Source organism: Panthera onca, chromosome F2 (genome assembly GCF_046562875.1).
Source record: "Panthera onca isolate mPanOnc1 chromosome F2, mPanOnc1 haplotype 2, whole genome shotgun sequence".
Classification (NCBI taxonomy): Eukaryota; Metazoa; Chordata; class Mammalia; order Carnivora; family Felidae; genus Panthera; species Panthera onca.
In genome coordinates this window covers 70,555,985-70,573,948 of record NC_138356.1, presented here as the reverse complement: position 1 = coordinate 70,573,948, position 17,964 = coordinate 70,555,985, and the positions used below count along the sequence as shown (strand labels likewise).

Here is a 17,964-nt window from a genome sequence, read left to right as displayed (position 1 = left end):
GAGGTGAAGAAACCTGTCCCAGCAGGACTGGCTCCAGGAAAGAAGAGGCTGTGAACTGCAGGAGTGAGGAGAGATGGGGAAGGGGGGCCTCTGACAGCAGGGACCTGCATGGATGCCTTGGACCTGCATGGATGACTAGACCATGGGCTCCAGGAATAAGTGGAAGGTTTGATTTGGAGGGACATGGGAGAATGGTGGCTGCAGCCCCAGGGTGCTAACGTCCTAGGTTATCAGGGCAGGACAGCTGCTCCAAGATCACTGAATCTGAGTTTTAATTTTATGGTTGGGGAAACCGAGGCTGGAGGAGAGAAATGGCCAGTCTAATGCCCAGAGTCAGGAAGTAGAGTGCTGGGAGCAGATGACCCCCCCAGCCAGAGTGCTTGGCAGGTCAGTGGAGCGTCCTGAGCGCCTATCAAGGGTCCCAGGTCCATAAACCCCTCCCAACAGGCTCCTGGATGACCCTTGATACCACAGTCCCAGGCACAGCCGAATCCTTATAAAATAAAACTCCTTGCTATCAATAACGCAATTTCTGACTAGGGTCACTTTCATCGTTTGTAAATTTAGAGGAAAAAACACAAACCCCACTAGCTTGGAAGTCAGACAGACCCAGGTTTGAAAAGGGCTCTACCACTTACTGACTGTGTGATCTTAGGCAAATTACTTAACCTTTCTGAGTTTCAGTTACCTCATCAGTAAAATAGCTCTGAAGTGAGATCACTTCATGGCAAACATAGATTTCTGGAACAGATTACATGGAAAGGAAAGGAGGCTACAGACTGTAAAACTTCCCTGCTGTGCACAACCGGCACATTGTAGGTGCTCAATAAAGGCCATTCTGAATTCATTAGAGGCCAAGCCTCCAAGTTCATGGGCCAGACAAGTCTCAGAAGAGATGTCAATTCTAGAACCACCTAAAAGCACCTACCAGACATCTCCATCTAAAGCCCAAGAAGGGAAAATACCACAGGATTTGGAGAGGTCTGAAATAGGGCTCGGAGACAAGACTGGGAGGTCCCGGTGATGGGCGGCTGGGAGGGAGGTTGAGGAGGAGGGTAAGTGCGAAAGAACTTGTATTTTTGGAGGTGTTTCTTCTATTTAAGGTGTTGCTAACCCCCTGGTTAAACTCATTTTTGATTCTTGGCAGGAAAACACATTCAGGCTAAGCAGTGAGAACAGACCCTAGCTGGGAAAGTACTCACCGACTCTCAAGTCTCTCTTGTTTTACTGCAACTGACTTGGGTTGAACAACTCGATTTGAATAATTGCACTTTGAGGATTTCTAGGGGAAGTACCCAGGGTCATCTTCTGACTGGAGATTCTATGACACGAACTAATTCTGTAAGTCTGGAAGATTCCCCTGGACTGCAATGCATGCGTCCTACAAATACTTTATTGCCCACCCAGTGTGTGCAGATGCTGTGTTAGAGACTGAGGACACGCAGGGAGCAATATGGACATGGCAGAGGGCTTATGAGCACCAGGGGAAGCTTGCAAAACAGAATCACACACGGTAATAAGCACCTGATGGAAGAATGGTAAAATGTGCCCCGGGTGGGTAACTCAACAAAGAGGTGACACTGAGGAGGAGACTGAAGGGTGGAGGGGAGTGTGTGGGTCTCCTGGGGTGGCCAAAGCTCCACAGACTGGGAGGCTTAAAACCATAGAACTTTATTCTGTCGCAGTTCCGGAGGATGAAGGTCTTGAATCAAGGTGTCCATGGGGCCATGCTCCCTCTGACACCTGAAAGGCAAGGTCCTTCCTGGCCTCCCCTAGCCTTTGTGGTGGGCCAGCAACCTTACACACCACATGGCTTGCAGAAGCTTCCCCACCCATGTCTGCCCCTGCCTTCACACGGCCTTCTCCCCATCTGTCCATCTCTCTTACAAAGACACCATGACTGGATTGGAGGCCATCTTGATCCAGAATGACTTCATCTAAACTGGATTATGTCCGCACAGACCCTATTTCCAAATAAGGTCACACTCACAGTTGCTGTGGGTCAGGACTCCAATATGTCTTCCTGGAGGACCCAGTTCTATGCAGTACAGAAAACAGCACAGGTAGGTGAGGAGTCAGCAAAGCCACGAGCTGGAGATGAGCTGGAGGGGCAGGAGATGGCCCCTTGGGGGACACAAAGAAGCCACTGTGAGGAGGGGAAAGTGGGTCCAGGAGACAGAGAGAAACTGTGGGGACTTCGCCAGCTCTTCACGCTCTGAGACGGGCACGCCTCTTCCAGCTCATGCACAAGTGGGCGTCGAAGACCTTGACATACAGGCAGGGAATCACGGCCCCTGCATCTCCATTATCTGAGGTACCACGCCGGTGACTGGCAGGCCACCCTGGGGAACTAAGAGTGAGGCAGAAACTTCCTGGCAATGATGTGCTCTCCAGTCTGGAAAACCAGAGGCGAAAAGTACCCCGTTGACTGTACATCACGGCTTGAGTGCATCTTGGCAGGCAGCCAGGGAAGCCAGAAAGTGTCCTCCTTTGCAAAAAACATGGCACCTCGGTTATATATATAAAATATATTTTGGTCTTTGAGAGATATATATATACACACACGAACTTTTTATATATATCTTGATATACATGCTATGTCTATATATGATATACATGCTTGAAACTTTCAGCCATATATAAATATATAAAACACATATATTTTATCATATATATATTTACATATATATATGCATATGTGTGTATATATACACATCTACATATATATGTGTGTGTGTGTGTGTGTATATATATATGTGTATATATATATATGTATATATGTGTATATATATATATGTATATATGTATATACGTATGTATACATATATATATACGTATATACATATATATATATATATATATACGTATATATATATATATATATATATATATAAATAAAACCAAAAGGCTTTTGCTTGAAATAGAGGTTTATTTTCTGTGCCGGCTGTCTTTGGTCTAAGGTCATTCATTCATTCCACAAATATTTACAGAGTGCTACCATGTCACAGGTGGGGTTCTCAGTGGGGGCTAAGACAGAAATCCCTGCTCCCCCCACCCTGGAATTGAATCTCCAGCGAGATAAGGGGCACTAATGGATCAACTCACACAATCATGAGGCACGGTACAAGGTGCCAAGAACAACGGAGAAAAATAAAGGCAGGAAAGAGAAGAATGAGAGTTGCAGAGTGGTGGGGGGGGGGGGGGGTGGGTACGACGGTGAATGTGAAATAGTGGCCAGGGGAGGCCTGGCTGAGGTGGTAAGGCCAGAACAAAGGCCCGGAAGAGCTAAGGGAGTGAGCGGTGATGAGGGAGTCCAGCAAGAGCAAGCTGCTGAGCGGAGCTCGAATGTCTGCGAGAGGGCAGGGGCAGGATGGCAGGTGGGATGAACAGGACAGAAGGAACGAGGGCACGGTCAGGGTAGCGGGGCTGGTTCACATGGGCCTCCCAGACCGTTGCAAGGCCCGTGGCTTTTACTCTGAACAGGATGGGAAGCCTGCGGGGGGGTTTGGAGCAGAAAGGTCATGTGCCCCAGCTTGATTTCCAAGGGTGACTCTGGCTGTTGCTGTGAGAACAGATTGTAGAGGGGCAAAGGGCAGACGCAGAGACCCGTCAGGGGCTGTCGTACTAATGCAGGCAAGAAATGATGGTGGCTGGGACCCAGGTAGGGGCTTTGGGGTGGTGAGAGGGCATGATATTCTGGGTATGGTTTGCTGATGGTCTGGATAGGATAGGTGAGTGATGGGGAGACCAAGGTTAACTGACTCCAAGGCTGAGCGACTGAAGAGTTGGCGTTGTCATTAACAAGGATGGAGAAGACCACAGAAAGGTGGACACGAAGCCAGGGGAATCAGAAGTCTGAGACGCTGGCGAGACTCTCCAGTCTGGAGAGTGTCTGCCTCTTCAGCCTCAGCAGGAGAAACACAGCATGTTGGTCGGGCCCTTGAGAGGCCTCTCCTGCCAGCCTTGACCTAGGGGCCTCCCGTACATCCTCAATTGCAGAGCGTTCTTGAGAGCATCCTTCCCAGGATGACCTGGGAAGAGCTCACAATTCAGCATCCCCCGGGGGAGTCATTCTCACACTCAGCACCTACTAAGTGCCAGGAGCATGTGATCTATGAATAAGACCCTACCACGTACTTACCACCATCACCATCTGAAAAAAAAGAGGAATGTAAGGTACAGAGCGCTAAGTAACCTGTCCACGGTCACACTAGAAGATGGCCGCTGTCTTCACTCTGCACACAGTGATTTCCAGCCAAGGTGGAGGCACTACTACCGGAAGGGCGGGTTTTGTCAAAGCCGGGCTGGTGCTGTGGGGAGGAGACCGGCTGGGGGTGATTTGAGAAGCTCTCTGTTCCTCTTGGCAGCTGTCTTTCCATTCTTACCCCTCCTGTGCCCCTGCGCTTAGACTGTTGATCGAAAGGCACCACTCCACCTGCACAGCCCTGAAGTGCAATGTTTCCCCGGGGTTGCAACCCCACCTCTGGGCTGTCCTCCATGTTACTCTGAACCCAGGGGCTTCTTCTCCCCTTTCTCCCAGGAGGGGAGGATCTCAGCCGCAGTCCTTGGGCTACAAAGGGTCCAGGCCCGGTACCAGGAGTTAACTGCACCTCCCACGTGTGCACTCTTGACCCGAGGCCACGAATCCAGTTCCTCATGGGAGGGACAAGATGAGTGGAAGGAAGCAGAGACAAGAGGGCACAGGGATGCCCCAGGAAGAGAGACTCAGTGGGAACAACTTCAGATCCAGCTCATGGAAAAGCGTCAGGACTCAGGGAGCAGGACAGAATAGGGTTCCAGGCCACTGCATGGGGCAGACAGAGGCAGCACAGCCTTGTCAGCCACACAGGAGATGAACTGTCTTGGGGGGTGGCCGGGAGGGGAGAGGAGGCGGGGGTACCAAACACCTGGTCACTGACTGTGGGTCAGAGGAAGACAGAAACTCATGCTGGCAGAGGGCGGTGTTTTCTGAAGTTCATCTCTGCGACAAGGGGTCCGGAATGGGATAGAGTATGGGCGAGTCCTAAAGCTTGTGCTAGGCAGTGTCCAGAAGAAAAATGGCACCATGATTAAAAAACCTGCCTGTCTGGGTTTGAATCCTGGCTCTGCCATTTATTTAGATTCTCAGGCAAGTGAATTAACCTCTTATGCCTCAATTTCCCACATCTCTACAAGGGACGAGAACCCCACCTGCCTCGGGGTTGGTAAGTGGCAAGAAATAACTCCAAGCCTGAAGCCCTGACACGGGGCCTGGTTCACACAGTTGGTCCTCCCGGCTAGTGTATCAGAGGACTATCTGGGCCAGGAGTCAGCAAGCCTTTTCTATAAAGGACCAGAGAGTCAGTGTTTTGGGCTTCGTCAGCCATATAGTCTCTGTTGTGCATTCTTTTTAAAATTTTCAACCCTTTGGAAATGTAAACACCATTCTCAGTCCAAGGTCCTTACAAAAACCGACCACTGACCAGATCTGGCCTGCAGACTGTAATTTCACATTCCCCGGTATAGATGGAGATTGAGCCTGGAGATCCAGATGTGGCTGGGGCCAGGGTCCTGTTGGCTGGTTTCCTGTACCTTACAGGGCTGGGCTAGGGGCAATGGTGGGAAGAGCCCTGGGCACAGGGGGAACAGCAGACTCAGTGATGAGAAGCCTGGACAGGTGATACAGAGGAAATGTGGTAGGACCGGGGACACGGGGAGGGCCAGGCAGGGCTGCTGTGTGCTCTCACTCTGAGCTTGGACCTCACCTGTTGGCATCATGGCATCACAGTCTAACAGACACAGGAAGCCAGAGCCTCTGAGGACAGCAGGCACTGTGACATTCACAAGAGGGGACTGTTTATCCTCCCCAACATTTATGAACCATTTACCATGTTCCAGGCGCTGTTCTAAGCCATGAACAAGACAGAAGTGACCAGGCTCCACGCCTGGAAGTCCTGGCTGACTTTCTGCACCTTTACTTGCAAGGATGTACTTGTCTCATTGAACCCAGCCTTCATGGGTTCCTGGTCAGTCTCTTCCTTGGGGCATAGGGACCTGGAAGCCTGTTATTCTGTCTTTGTAGAGGGAAAGGAAGAAAAAGATCTGCTGACCATGAAGTGGTAACTAGACAATGACCCCGCCTTGTTCAGCTGGCACCGTGGACAGGGAGCCCTTAGTACGTGGTACCCAGGAAGATCCTTCTCACTGCCCCCAAAATCAAAGTTGTAAGAGGCTCCTAACCGTGGGCCCTGACCATCTAAGGGAGCGGCAACATGTAGCAAAAAGCTGTTGACTATCTCTCTCCCAAACTGAGAAATAAAGGACTTATTATAAAAATAGCTGAGTAGTTACTATGTTTCAGGCGCTTGATCTCATTTAGTCTTCAGAACAACCTGATGTGGTGAAGTATCATTGTTGCCATTTTACAGATTGGAAAATTGACTCCAAGTGAAGGTCACTTGTTATTATGACGCCATAGTGAAGGTGTCCAAGGTCCCTCCATTCACAACAATGAAAAACCTATGCACTCTGTGCCCCAGACACAGTGACCTTCCTTTGGCTCCCGGCCAGCACTTCATCCCTTGGAACCAAGTAGTAAGTTGCATCTAGCACATTATCCTTATTTTATCTTGACTCTCCTCCTGTGAGGAGGCCTAGACTCATTGCAGGACACGTGGCCGATCCCTAATGAACACACCAGCAATTGACGGGTGGCTTGAGTTTCTTCTTACCCAGAAATGAGAGTAACACCACCTTACCTGTGAGAGCCGCAGGGCATTGAGAAGTCTATTCTGAGCATGTTGCAATAGTGTGGCAGAATTAAGGTGTCAGAGGAAAAATGAAGTACTTCAGAGAGGGCATGAAGAAAATGTATTTGAAGCCGGCTGCTGGTTTTCAACTTGTAACTGCCCACACGTCTGCAATCGGGGGGAAATGAAATCCGGCAGACAGGGTGGCCTCGACGTTCAGAGCAGGGGCCACGAGGATTTTCTGTAAAAAGCCAGATAGCATGTAGTTTAGCTTTCGCAAGGCCACAGGTTTCTCTCACAACGATGGAGCTCCATCGCTACTGCGGGAGATCAGCTCTGGACAACAGGTAAGTGAATGGGTGTGGCCGCGTTCCAATAAAACTTTATTTACAACATCAGGCAGTGGGCCAGATTTGGCTTGTGGGCTGTAGCGTGCTGATTCCTGGTTCAGAGCAGACACAGCAGTGTGACTATTTCATGCGAGCCGATGATGCGACAGGCACGCCACATACTTTCTCTCTTTTGAGTGGATGTCTTTTCAATAACAGGTGTTTGCTGTGTGCTCACCACAGGCCAGCCGCTGTTCTCGGCATAGGGTTTCAGTGCAGAAAAAGGCAAAACCCTGCTTACATGATGAAAACCCTGTCTATGCCCCTCCCCAGGAGAAACCATCACCCCAACTTTCCAGAGGAAGGAAAGAAGCCCAGGGGGGACATCCCAGAGCTTGTGAGGAGCAGAGCTGGGCTGCCAGACCAGATCCCAAACCTCGGGTCTGGCCACGACTGTGTGCCATCCTGCAGTTCGGGACCAAGACCCTGGATTCCAGCCCAGAGGCTGCATCTGCTGAGCACTCTTCCCGAGCTGAGCTAACGTGTGACTGTGGGCACCTATTGTGGGGCACTGGCCCAGCTTCCAGAAATGCCCCAAAGCAGAAACGATGGGGTGGAAACCACCAGCCTCTGGTAAATGCAAGAGAGGCAGCTCCCTAGGGCACCCCTACACGATGGCCCAGACGTCCCTGAGGACACAGGGGGGCTCTGACGGGGCCCCACCCTCAGCAGCCGCACAGACTGGCCTGGCCGGGGCGGCCGAGGGCCAGGGGACAGAGCCGATGAACACAGCCCTGCTGTCTGAAGGCCCGTCTGCGCAGGGCATGGTGGGAGCCGGCCTGCCGTCCTCTTTTTATGGTTTTATGTGGCTTGGACCCTGAAATAAAAGAGCTCTCTGTGGAAAGGAATGAAGATGGGAAAGGGAGAGAGAGGAGGGATGGACTTTTCTAGAGTTTCTGCTTGGTGCTAGGCACTTGAATTGAACACTTCATCCACACAGAGGGGTGGGTATACAGCGTTGCTCCTGTCTCACAGACCAGGGATTGGGCAAAGTCTTTTTGTAAAGGGCTGGGTAGTAAAAAATTGTGAGTTGTGGGCCATATGGTGTCTGTCACACCTACTCAACTGTGCCTTAGAGAGTGCAAGCGAGGTATGCACCCCCTGTCGCCATAGAGACAATTCATCAAGGAACGAGCATGGCGGGCTGTCAATAAAATTCCATCTGTAGATACTCTGAATTTCCCATAGTTCTCATGTGTTAGGAAATAGCATTCTTCTTTTGAGTTTTTATTTTTCAAATGTAAAAATGAGGGGCGTCTGGGTGGCTCAGTCGGTTAAGCGTCCAACTTCGGCTCAGGTCACGATCTCACAGTTTGTGGGTTCGAGCCCTGTGTCCGGCTCTGTGCTGACAGCTCAGAGCCTGGAGCCGGTTTCAGATTCTGTGTCTCCCTCTCTCTCTGCCCCTCCCCAACTCGTGCTGTATCTCTGTCTCTCAAAAATAAAAATTAAAAAAAAAAAGTTAAAAATATATAAATTAAATTAAATCAAATGTACATGCAAACATGTAAAGTTTTAAATGTAAACAACATTTGAAAACATAACAACCATTTTCAGTTTCTGGGCTGTACAAAAGCAGCAGTGGGTTGGAGGTCGCCCACAGGTCATAGTTTACTGACCCCTGTCCTACATGATGTCACTGCAGTGTGGGAAGATTCAGTTCATGCCTGGATCACATCCTTAAGTGGGTGATTCAGGAGTCTAACCCGGAACCTAGGTTTCCAAGCCACAAGTACAGAATTCCTAAGGACAGTACGGATGATAGCAAAAGTCTATCTGTTTTTGACAATTGCAAACAGAACCATAAAGGCATTCATTTATTCATTCGATCATTCGATCAATCATTCATTCACTGATCTTTTTAAATGTTCAGGACCATGAGGTAGGAGATGTTCACGTCAAGAGCCTCTTTTAAGCCTTATGACAACTCTTAAGAAGGCTGGCGACTTACAATGGTCATTCCCATTTCACAGATGGGAGAACAGAGGTGCAGAGAGAAGCCCACATTCATTCCATTTTCCCAGCTGCCTGAGCCTGGTGGGGGTGAGACCTTTCCTTATGGAGCGTGGCAACAAATAAGTCACATACGTAAAACGAGAAGGCTGAAAAGTGGATTTTTAAGGTTGAAAAATATGCACAATTATTCCAGATGCGGGGCCAGCGGGTGAAGCTCAGGGAGGGGTCCTTTGGGCCGAGCCGCATTTTAGCCATCAGAGATGGGCACCTGGGCAGCAAGAAACAGAAAGGACAAGGTCCAAAGTGGGGAGATAGAAGGCTGTGTGGACGGCAAGGGACCTACCAGCTTCGCAAAAGGCGCCACAGCCCCTGGGGAAGGGGGATGGGTTGGCCAGAGGAAGGCCTGAGGCCCCTGCCCGGAAGACGGGATGAGCTGCAGGGCGCTGGGGACTCCTGGGGGCCATCCCCTCTGCTTGACAATTCAGCAATGGCCAGAGCCTGAGGCTCTCAGTCTGCAGCCCCCTGGGGGCTGGGAGCAAGGCTGAGCTGCTGAGCCCCTCCCTGCAGCCCCGACAGGTGAGGTGGGGGCGGCCCGAGGCCCGAGGCAGTAGCGGCCACCACCGCCTGGCTGGAAGGCAGGCACGGGCTCAGCAAGAGGAGAGCTTGTGATATGTTCGCATGGGTTTTCCTATTGAACCATTCAAGTCTCCCAACCTGATGAAAGGTTGTATCTATTTTTAAAGGTTTGTACACATAAACCACGTGCTATGTTCTCTGCCGACAAGGAACTTGAAGCTTGGAGCAGCGACGCCCTGGCTGTTGGAGGCCAGGGGCCCTGTTCTTTGCTGCCTCCCGGTCCTCATGGCACCCCCCTCCGGTGTCTGAGAAACACCAGTGGGGGGCAGAGTTAGGAGGGCAGAGGAAGAGATGAAGGAAAAACAAGGGTCTTGAAGGCGCCGCGACCTTATTGCCTCCCTGGGGAGTAACAAATGTCGTGCTTTGGGAGGGAGTGGGTGAGCGGGCCACTGTGTGACGTGGGAATAGAGGATCACTCTGAGCGAAGGTCAGTCTTCTCCAAAGTGAGAAACAGCCTGAAGACGAGCGGTTCCCTCGACCACAGTGGCACAGGCCGTGCAGGCTGCCAAGGCGAGCGCTGAACTTGGCCGGGCGTGCGGGGTTGTATGACAATCTCAGCCCTGCCGGGTCACTCCGGAACACGAGGGCAACCTTCGTACCAGAAAAACAAACCCCTGACCGCCTGCCAGCCGGAGGAGTAAACAGAGGGGTGACCGCACCCCAGGGCCCCCCGAACATTGCTCCTTATCCTGCTGGGCTAATAATAACCACAGCAACCAACTCTCACGAGCACAGACACGTCAGGCTCGCGTGCTCAAAGCTTTAGGTGCATTATCTCTGAAGTCATCAGCAAAAGTCCCCGAGTAAGGTGATAAAACCATCCCATTTCAGAGATGGGGAATGTCAGGGTCAGGAACTTACCTTGGATCATCATGCCGTTCGACAGTTGAGCTGGGATAGGAACCCAGGCAACCTGATTCCAGGAGCCGCACCCAAGGTCTCCACGCTGTCAGCAGGCAATTGGACATGGTGCAGTGGCAACGAGGGTCTCAGAGCCTGGGATTACGTGGAGTCAGATCTCCGCTCCCCCGCTTCTAGCTGGAGCTGCGTGATTTCGGATTAACTCTGCTCAGTGTTGTCTCATGGGTAAAATGTGGAGCCTCGGGTCCTAGGATGGTAATAAGGATGGGGGTGCAGGGTATAAGCAAAGCGGTTGCCAGTAGTTCCTCCATAATGTGTCTGGTCTCATGGGGCCCACAGCCTCTGCCAGAGTAGAGCGTGGGTCCTCCCTGAACCTCAGGCTTCTCTTCAGCTCCCATACAGGGTCACCCTCCCCTCCCGGGGTGTCCTCTCTATTCAGTAAACTCTCAAATAGGGTAGAAAAGCCTAACAAGTTACCCAAAGGCTACCAAAGAAACACATTCTCTGACCACCCAGCCTCAGGCTTCCCTCCCTCCCATCAAAGTCAGCCTTTAACTTCCCACCCTCCTCCATCCAGGGGGACAACAAGGGAAATGGAAAAGGGGGGAGAGCCATCTGAGTCTTGGAGATGGCTAGTTCCGTAAATACAGAATTACCAAACTGTAGAAAGAATTTTCTTTCTTGCCTGAAAATCTCTCTCCGCTACTCCAGAAACCTCCAGGCCCCCCTCTCCCAGGAAGGGGCATGGGCGATGGAGATCCCTGCATGGAGCTGCATTTTAACATCATTGTTTTCCTTTGTCATCCTGAGTGTTGTACCATAGGTATTCTAAAAGCTTTATTCTTAGAGCGCCTGGAATCTGGCTTCAGCTCAGGTCATGAACTCATGATCAGTGAGTTCAAGGCCCGCATTGGGCTCTGCACCGGCAGTGTGCGGCCTGCTTGGGATTCCCTCTCTCCCCCCTCACTCTCTGCCCCTCCCCCAGTCATGCTGTCTCTGTCTCTCTCAAAATAAATAAACTAAAAAAAAAAAAAGCAGTATTCTCCAAAGGCACCCAGATCTTCTCCAGTTTGTAAAAAAGGGTCCAGTGTGGGCATGTGCGCACACACACACACACACACACACACACACACACACAAACACACACACACACACACACACACACACACACAAGTTTCAAAGCTCTCTCTTTGGTCCTGGCATGCCAGGCTCTCTGAACTCACAAGTTCCCTGCCCTTCGTGAAATTATTTCCTAAATAGGTTTACAGATAGGACCATGTTTCCTTCATCTTTTACCTTCCCTGTGGAAATTCTCATTTATCTGCGAATCTGTGTCACTGAGAAAGAGAGAGGGAGAAGGTAGGCAGGAATGACTATACTCTGATAGGTATGCACTTTTCCAGCTACGCCCCCCACCCTGCTTGGCAAGGTTGCCCGTTAATTATCTGCATCCCTAGCACCCTGCAGATTCTGGGAGGGCAGGGGCAATGTTGAGTCCTTTATCCCGCGGCCTAGCACAGCAACTATGAAGATCAAGTCTCGGACCGATGTTTGCTGAACGCGTGCAGGGAGGGAAGAGAGAGGCCGTGGGAGAGAGAGTTTCAAGGGTGCACGGTTGCTCCACTCCCTTCCATGGGTTAATTCCCCGCCCTTGAGCAAATCTCTAGCCATCTTCTCCTGACCTCAGAGGTCCCTCTAGGGCTCTCAGCCTTTTCTTCTTAGTCGGGCCACTTGGAGAACAAGCTGGTACAGTGTCTGCCTCCCAGGGTCAGAGCCTGGCTGTGCCTTCTCAGCTCCTTGGACGTATGCCCTTGCCCTTCCCCCGGGAGCATTGCAGAATGAACACCGTCCACTCCCGGGCACAGTCCCGGGCCTTCACAAATAACATCTATGGAGCATCCAAACCTGCAGAGGACACATCCTCTCAAGTGCACACACAGCATTATCTACGACAGACCCTATGCTCGGCCATAAAATAGGTCTCTTATACATTTCAACGGACTGAAGTCACCCATCACTCAGAGAGGACAACGGGAATAAATCAGAAGTCAGCATGAGTCGATACAGGGAAAATCCCCCAAGTGTTTGAGGAGACTCTCCCAGTGCTTGACACGGGGCACGTCCTGAATAATTTCTGCCCTGGTATCTTCCTCCACCACAGTTTCAGTCCCTGTGCTGCCATGAACAGGGGAGGCCAACGTCATGGCTGCTGTCCCAAGCACGGCACTGGCTGTCTGGTCTGCACAATGAGCTGGGACTGCGATTCAACCTGGGAGCACCCTCTGAGCCCCTCGGCTTTTTCCAGATCCATCTTCAAACAGGAAGGTCTCTGCCTTGCTGCCAAATGGAGTGCACCCACCCACCCCTGCCCCACTTTCTCCTCTGAGGAGCCCAATCTTCTCAAGGGCCTGCCCAGCATCAGACTCCTGGATGATGGATCTCACTCTATTCATTCAGAATATTCTATGGCAAACAAAGTGAAGTTTATTTTGTTCAGGGACTTTAACTGACGCTCCTTGAGGAAAACATGAAAACAACATATCAGAAATGCCTGCTTTCTTTTGCCTGCATTTTAGGGGGTGCCCGTGACATTGGCAATACAGTCAACCAGAAAGGAACTCAACCAGCCAAGTCATTCGAGGTACATGATGACAGTGGCCGTGACATCCTTGGATTGGAGAATGAAGTGGGATCTGAATTTCACTTAGGGGTTTGCTTGAGCTTTTGAAGGCCAAAAACCTGATCCATGTTTTTAGCTCATGATATAAATGGGCAATTATGGTGCTGATAATCCACCACCCGCGAGAGCCAGAAGGTGAGGGAAGCTGTTATTGGCAGGAATGGGCAGTATGTAAACATTTTGCCAAGACAAAGCTGGGTGGAGCATTCTTCTCCTATAAGTCAGGATCAAGGTCTCCTAGATAGGAAGGAGTGGGAAATTAAGACCTTAATTAAAGCACACCCCAAGGGGCTGGTTGGTGACAAAACCTCCTCAGAACTCCGTCCACATAAGGTTTCCAATGGGGTCCCATCCAGAGAGCAGGTTTCAGAGGCAAGAGTCGAGTCTGGTTTTGTCATCTTCTAGCTGTGGGGCCAGGGGGACGTGGTTTTACCTCAGCTTCCTCATCTGTACAGTGGGGACGAGAGTGAAAGAACCTACCTCAGAGGGTGGTTGTGAGGACAAGATGCGATGGGGGCGCCTGGGTGGCGCAGTCGGTTAAGCGTCCGACTTCAGCCAGGTCACGATCTCGCGGTCCGTGAGTTCGAGCCCCGCGTCGGGCTCCGGGCTGATGGCTCGGAGCCTGGAGCCTGTTTCCGATTCTGTGTCTCCCTCTCTCTCTCTGCCCCTCCCGCGTTCATGCTCTGTCTCTCTCTGTCCCAAAAATAAATAAAAAACGTTGAAAAAAAAAAAATTTAAAAAAAAAAAAAGATGCGATGATGCACAAAGACACTGAACAAGAACCTCACATGTAATAACAGACAGTCTAGGGCCCTTATCATGTGATCTAAGCAAATGCACTTCATGTTCAGGACAACCTTGAGAAGTAAGTTATCACCTTTCATAGATACAAAAATTAAAGCCCAGGAAAGCAAAGAAACTTGTCCAAGGACCCAGGTCGTAAGCTGTAGAGGGGGGGATTCAGACTCAGGTCTAACCCTAGAGCCTCAGGAAACTTCCAGTCTAAGAGGAGCGACCCACAGAAACACCACACCAGCACCTCCAGGAGGTCCAGCCAAACTGCCCTAGGACCAAGGTGCCGGACTCACCCCATAGGAACAAGGGTTAAGATGCCTCATGTCAGCTGGACCTTGGAAGACATTTTGGTTTTCACCAAAGAGAAGAGGAGGTAAGAAGAACCTGATCGGTGGAAAACTCACATTGGCAAAAGAAAGAAGGTACAGAAAAGGAATTCTGTTAAGTGAGACCGGAAAGACAGCCATGCTGAGCACTGGGCTGGCTGGAGTCTCATGTGAACTCACGTCTGCATTCTTGGAAACACCCTGATCGGCAGAGCGATGTGGTTAAGAGCACAAGCTCTGTGTCTGATGGATTGCTGACCTACTAACGCCGTGTGACTTTGAGCAAGAGACTTAACCTCTCTGGTCCTGAAGGGGGCTCACCTTGCAAATGAAGGCTGTACTGGCCAAATGGGGCATTCCGTATGAAGGCTAAGCCTCAAGCCTGCTAGCATGCTGACGCTTCTTAACGTGTCTGCTCCCTTAGATGTAGTCTGAGTCCCCTCTGCCATCATTCTGCCCCCTGCCCAGACCCCTTTTGCTCACTGGATGGCATCTCACAAGGCACTGCTAGTTCATGTCCAAAAAAAAAAAAAAAGAAAGAAAGAAAAGAAAAGAAAAGAAAAAAGACTCAAAACCTGAAGAGAAATGGGGCTCAGTCTGTTACTATTACTAGAGATGAGCCTTCCACTAACAAACAGCTTATCCTCTTACAGCCAAAACTGGGGATCTAACTTCATCCCTCGTGCAAAATATGTTTTTGCTGAATAACTGTGACCGATAGCATTTGAACTCTCCCATTTGAGAGCAGCCTGGGGAAGACAGTTTGTGCCTGGACCACAAGGGTACCTCTACTGGTCTTTGTGTTTTCTCGTGTCAAGCAGGATGACAGGTTGGAGACTTTCCGAAGAAGGCACATTCGCTTCAAGCTTTCCTCTCATTCCACCCAAACTCAAACTTGGGGATCTAATTCTGTGCCTGGGCTTACCTAGGCGTGTGTGATTCTTGGAACCAAAGATCCCCAGACACAAGTCTTTTCAAATTTCACCTTCCCCAAATATGGATGCATCCGACAAGTGGCGCTCAGTCGTTTAATTGAAGGCATTTCTTCCTCTCTTAATGACACGTAAATTAACAGGGAGTCGTGCAACTGGTAGCATCTCAGATTTGAGGAAACACAGCATGTGCTGGGAACCAGACTAGGTTTGCAACAAAACCTGCTTCTGCTCTACAACAACCACATGAATGTAGATGGTCACCCCTAACTTACACGTGAGAAATCAGACGACCAGGGTGTTAAAGAAACATTCGCTCATAGTGCTTAGTACGGGGGGAGAGAGTGTGGGCGGGGTTCTGCTGAGTTCCAATTATCGCACAACTCAGCATCAGAAAACACCATCGCTTTAGGCCGCTCGTGAGCTTCTGGTCAGGAATTTGGGAAGGGCTGGGCTGGGCAGTCGTGACTTGGGGTTTCCCCTGCCCTTGTAGTCAGATGTCAGCCGGGCTGTGGTCATCTGAAAGTGCAAAAGGTCTAAACATCCAAAATGGCAGTTTGTGTGGCTGTCGGCCAGCGCTGGGGGCTGAGAGCTCAGCTGAGACCACACGCCAGAGCACCAGCACTTGGACTCTTCAGCACCCCAGCCTCGGTGCTTCCCGCGGAGCGAGTAAGGAGATTTGGAGGGAGCTGCGTGAGCCTTTGCGGCTCCGCTGCCTGGAGCCATGACAGGACTCCAGGAAAGGACGTAGATCCCGCCTTTCAATGGGGAGAATGTCAAGAAACGGGGCCCCTTTGTTTTCGAACCATCACAGATGAGAACCATCGCCTGACTGGTACAGACACCAAAACGTGACACTGCTTGTCTGGTGCCCAGAAGCACAAGAAGGGAACGGGAGCCAGATGCGAGGGAGACGATGCTAAGACAAATGCGGGTGGAGTCATCCAGTCACCTGCGCGTCCAGGGGGGTTCCCTTGGGGACGTTAATCACCGACCCAGTGTTGTTCCCGCTGTTCGGAACCTGTCTGTAGCTTTCCGAGAAGCAGGTGCAGAGCCGGCTTCGCGAGTTTACAAGAGACATCAGGCTTAGGACTTTGTCAGATATACCTTGTTTCCACCCCCAAAAGGCCTTGCCTAGTTTAATATTTACTGAGCACCAGCTGCAGAATATTCTGGGGCCTGGGAATATCTGAATGAACAAAACAACATACTTTCCTCACAGGGCTTGTATTCTGCTGGGAGATGCAAAAAGTCACCAAATCTGTAATAATGTCAGCAAGACATTAAAACTATGGAGAATGACAGCAAGTGGGGCCTGGGGGATACTGTAGTGGGGGACGATGGTCAGAGACGGTCTCCCTGGGAGTTGACATCTGAATGGAGATCTGAATGCAGTGAGGAAATGAGCCAGGTATCCAGGGGAAAGAATGTTCCGGAAAAGGGGACCATTCCGTGCTAAGGCCCTGAAGCCAGCCTGCGCTTAGATGTGTTTGGTCTATAGCAAGAAGACCAGTGCGGAGAGTGGAGTGAGCAAGGAGAAAAGGGAGAAAGCGAGGGCCTAGGGTCCACGCAGGGAGGGCCGTATAGGGCACAAGAGGAATTCTGGATTTTATTCTAGGTGGGGTGGGACTCCACTGAAGGGTTTTGAGCAGGTGAGTCCCAGGATTTGGGTTACATTTTGAAAAGATCTCCCTGGCTGCTGAGAGAGGAGGGAGGGGAGGGTAGAAGCCAGGCCCGTTTGGAGGCAGGCTACTGCAGTGGTCCAGGCAGAAGGGGGAGACAGCCTGGTCTGTAAAGTCACCGGAAGAGGGGATGAGAAGGGGTGAAATGGACACACATTTTGAAGGAAGATATCACCGGATTTGCTAATGGACACATCTACCAATTGATTTTTTAACCTCACAAAAGATGTTTCCAAGAAACATTTAGCCCATGCCCAAATTCAACCCTGATCTCTACAGAGGGTGGCAATGTGTGTGGTGGAAAGTGGGAGAGACCCAGGGCAAGCCAGCTCCCTCACACGCCAGGCAGGGGTCTGTCTCATCCTCGTGGCAAAGAAGGAAGGGCCTGGAAAGCAGGCATCTCCCCTTCCTTCCCACCTCGCCCACCCTGCCCCTGCAAGATATGAGGTTCAAAAGAATAAGCCACTGGCTGGAAAGACCCTTTCAAAAAGGAGTTCGAGAAAGTCTAGAGCCTTCTAAAAGGGCTGTCGGGGAGATCACACCCATTTGCATGGGCAAGTTTGGGTATTTTGGTCATTCGCTTCATGACACGACTTTGTGGCCACAGCCTCTCCTCCTGCACAAGTCAGTTCTCTAAGGGGCCCTTTCTGTCAAAAAGAAACCACCACTGGGGCTGCTTTGAGACAGACTTTAGGGGGAGTTTCATGCTCCATGAGACTCAGTGGTGAAAGGGTCAAGAGTCTGTTTCAACACAAGTGGCCAGATGATTAGATCAAGATCCAAACCCAGGCCTATAATAATGGTTTCCTTTCTTTTCTTTTCTCTTTTCTTTTTTTTTTCCTCTTCTTTTCTTTTTTCTTCTCTTCCTTTCTTTTTTCTTTTGGATAAACAGGTACATAGACACTATGGGTCAGGCAGTGTTCTAATCATTGTATAAAATATTTAGTCACATGAGGTTAAGAACGACCATTATCCTTCATTC

At 50.5% G+C, this 17,964-nt stretch overlaps 1 long non-coding RNA gene across 27 annotated transcripts in view; it reads right to left on the bottom strand.

The window, feature by feature from the left end:
* LOC132664522 (uncharacterized) overlaps positions 1 to 17,964 on the bottom strand; it is a 368,888-nt gene that overhangs the window by 107,455 nt on the left and 243,469 nt on the right. For 19 of the 27 annotated variants that reach the window (XR_014136591.1, XR_014136587.1, XR_014136575.1 and 16 more), the window contains 5 exons: positions 10,568 to 10,814; positions 9,253 to 9,338; positions 6,738 to 6,969; positions 5,745 to 6,053; positions 1,203 to 2,488 (listed from right to left, as the gene is read on the bottom strand). This is a non-coding gene — a long non-coding RNA (uncharacterized LOC132664522). The remainder of the gene's footprint in view (positions 1 to 1,202; positions 2,489 to 5,744; positions 6,054 to 6,737; positions 6,970 to 9,252; positions 9,339 to 10,567; positions 10,815 to 17,964) is intronic. The other 8 variants (XR_014136578.1, XR_014136581.1, XR_014136571.1 and 5 more) reach the window with 8 other exon arrangements.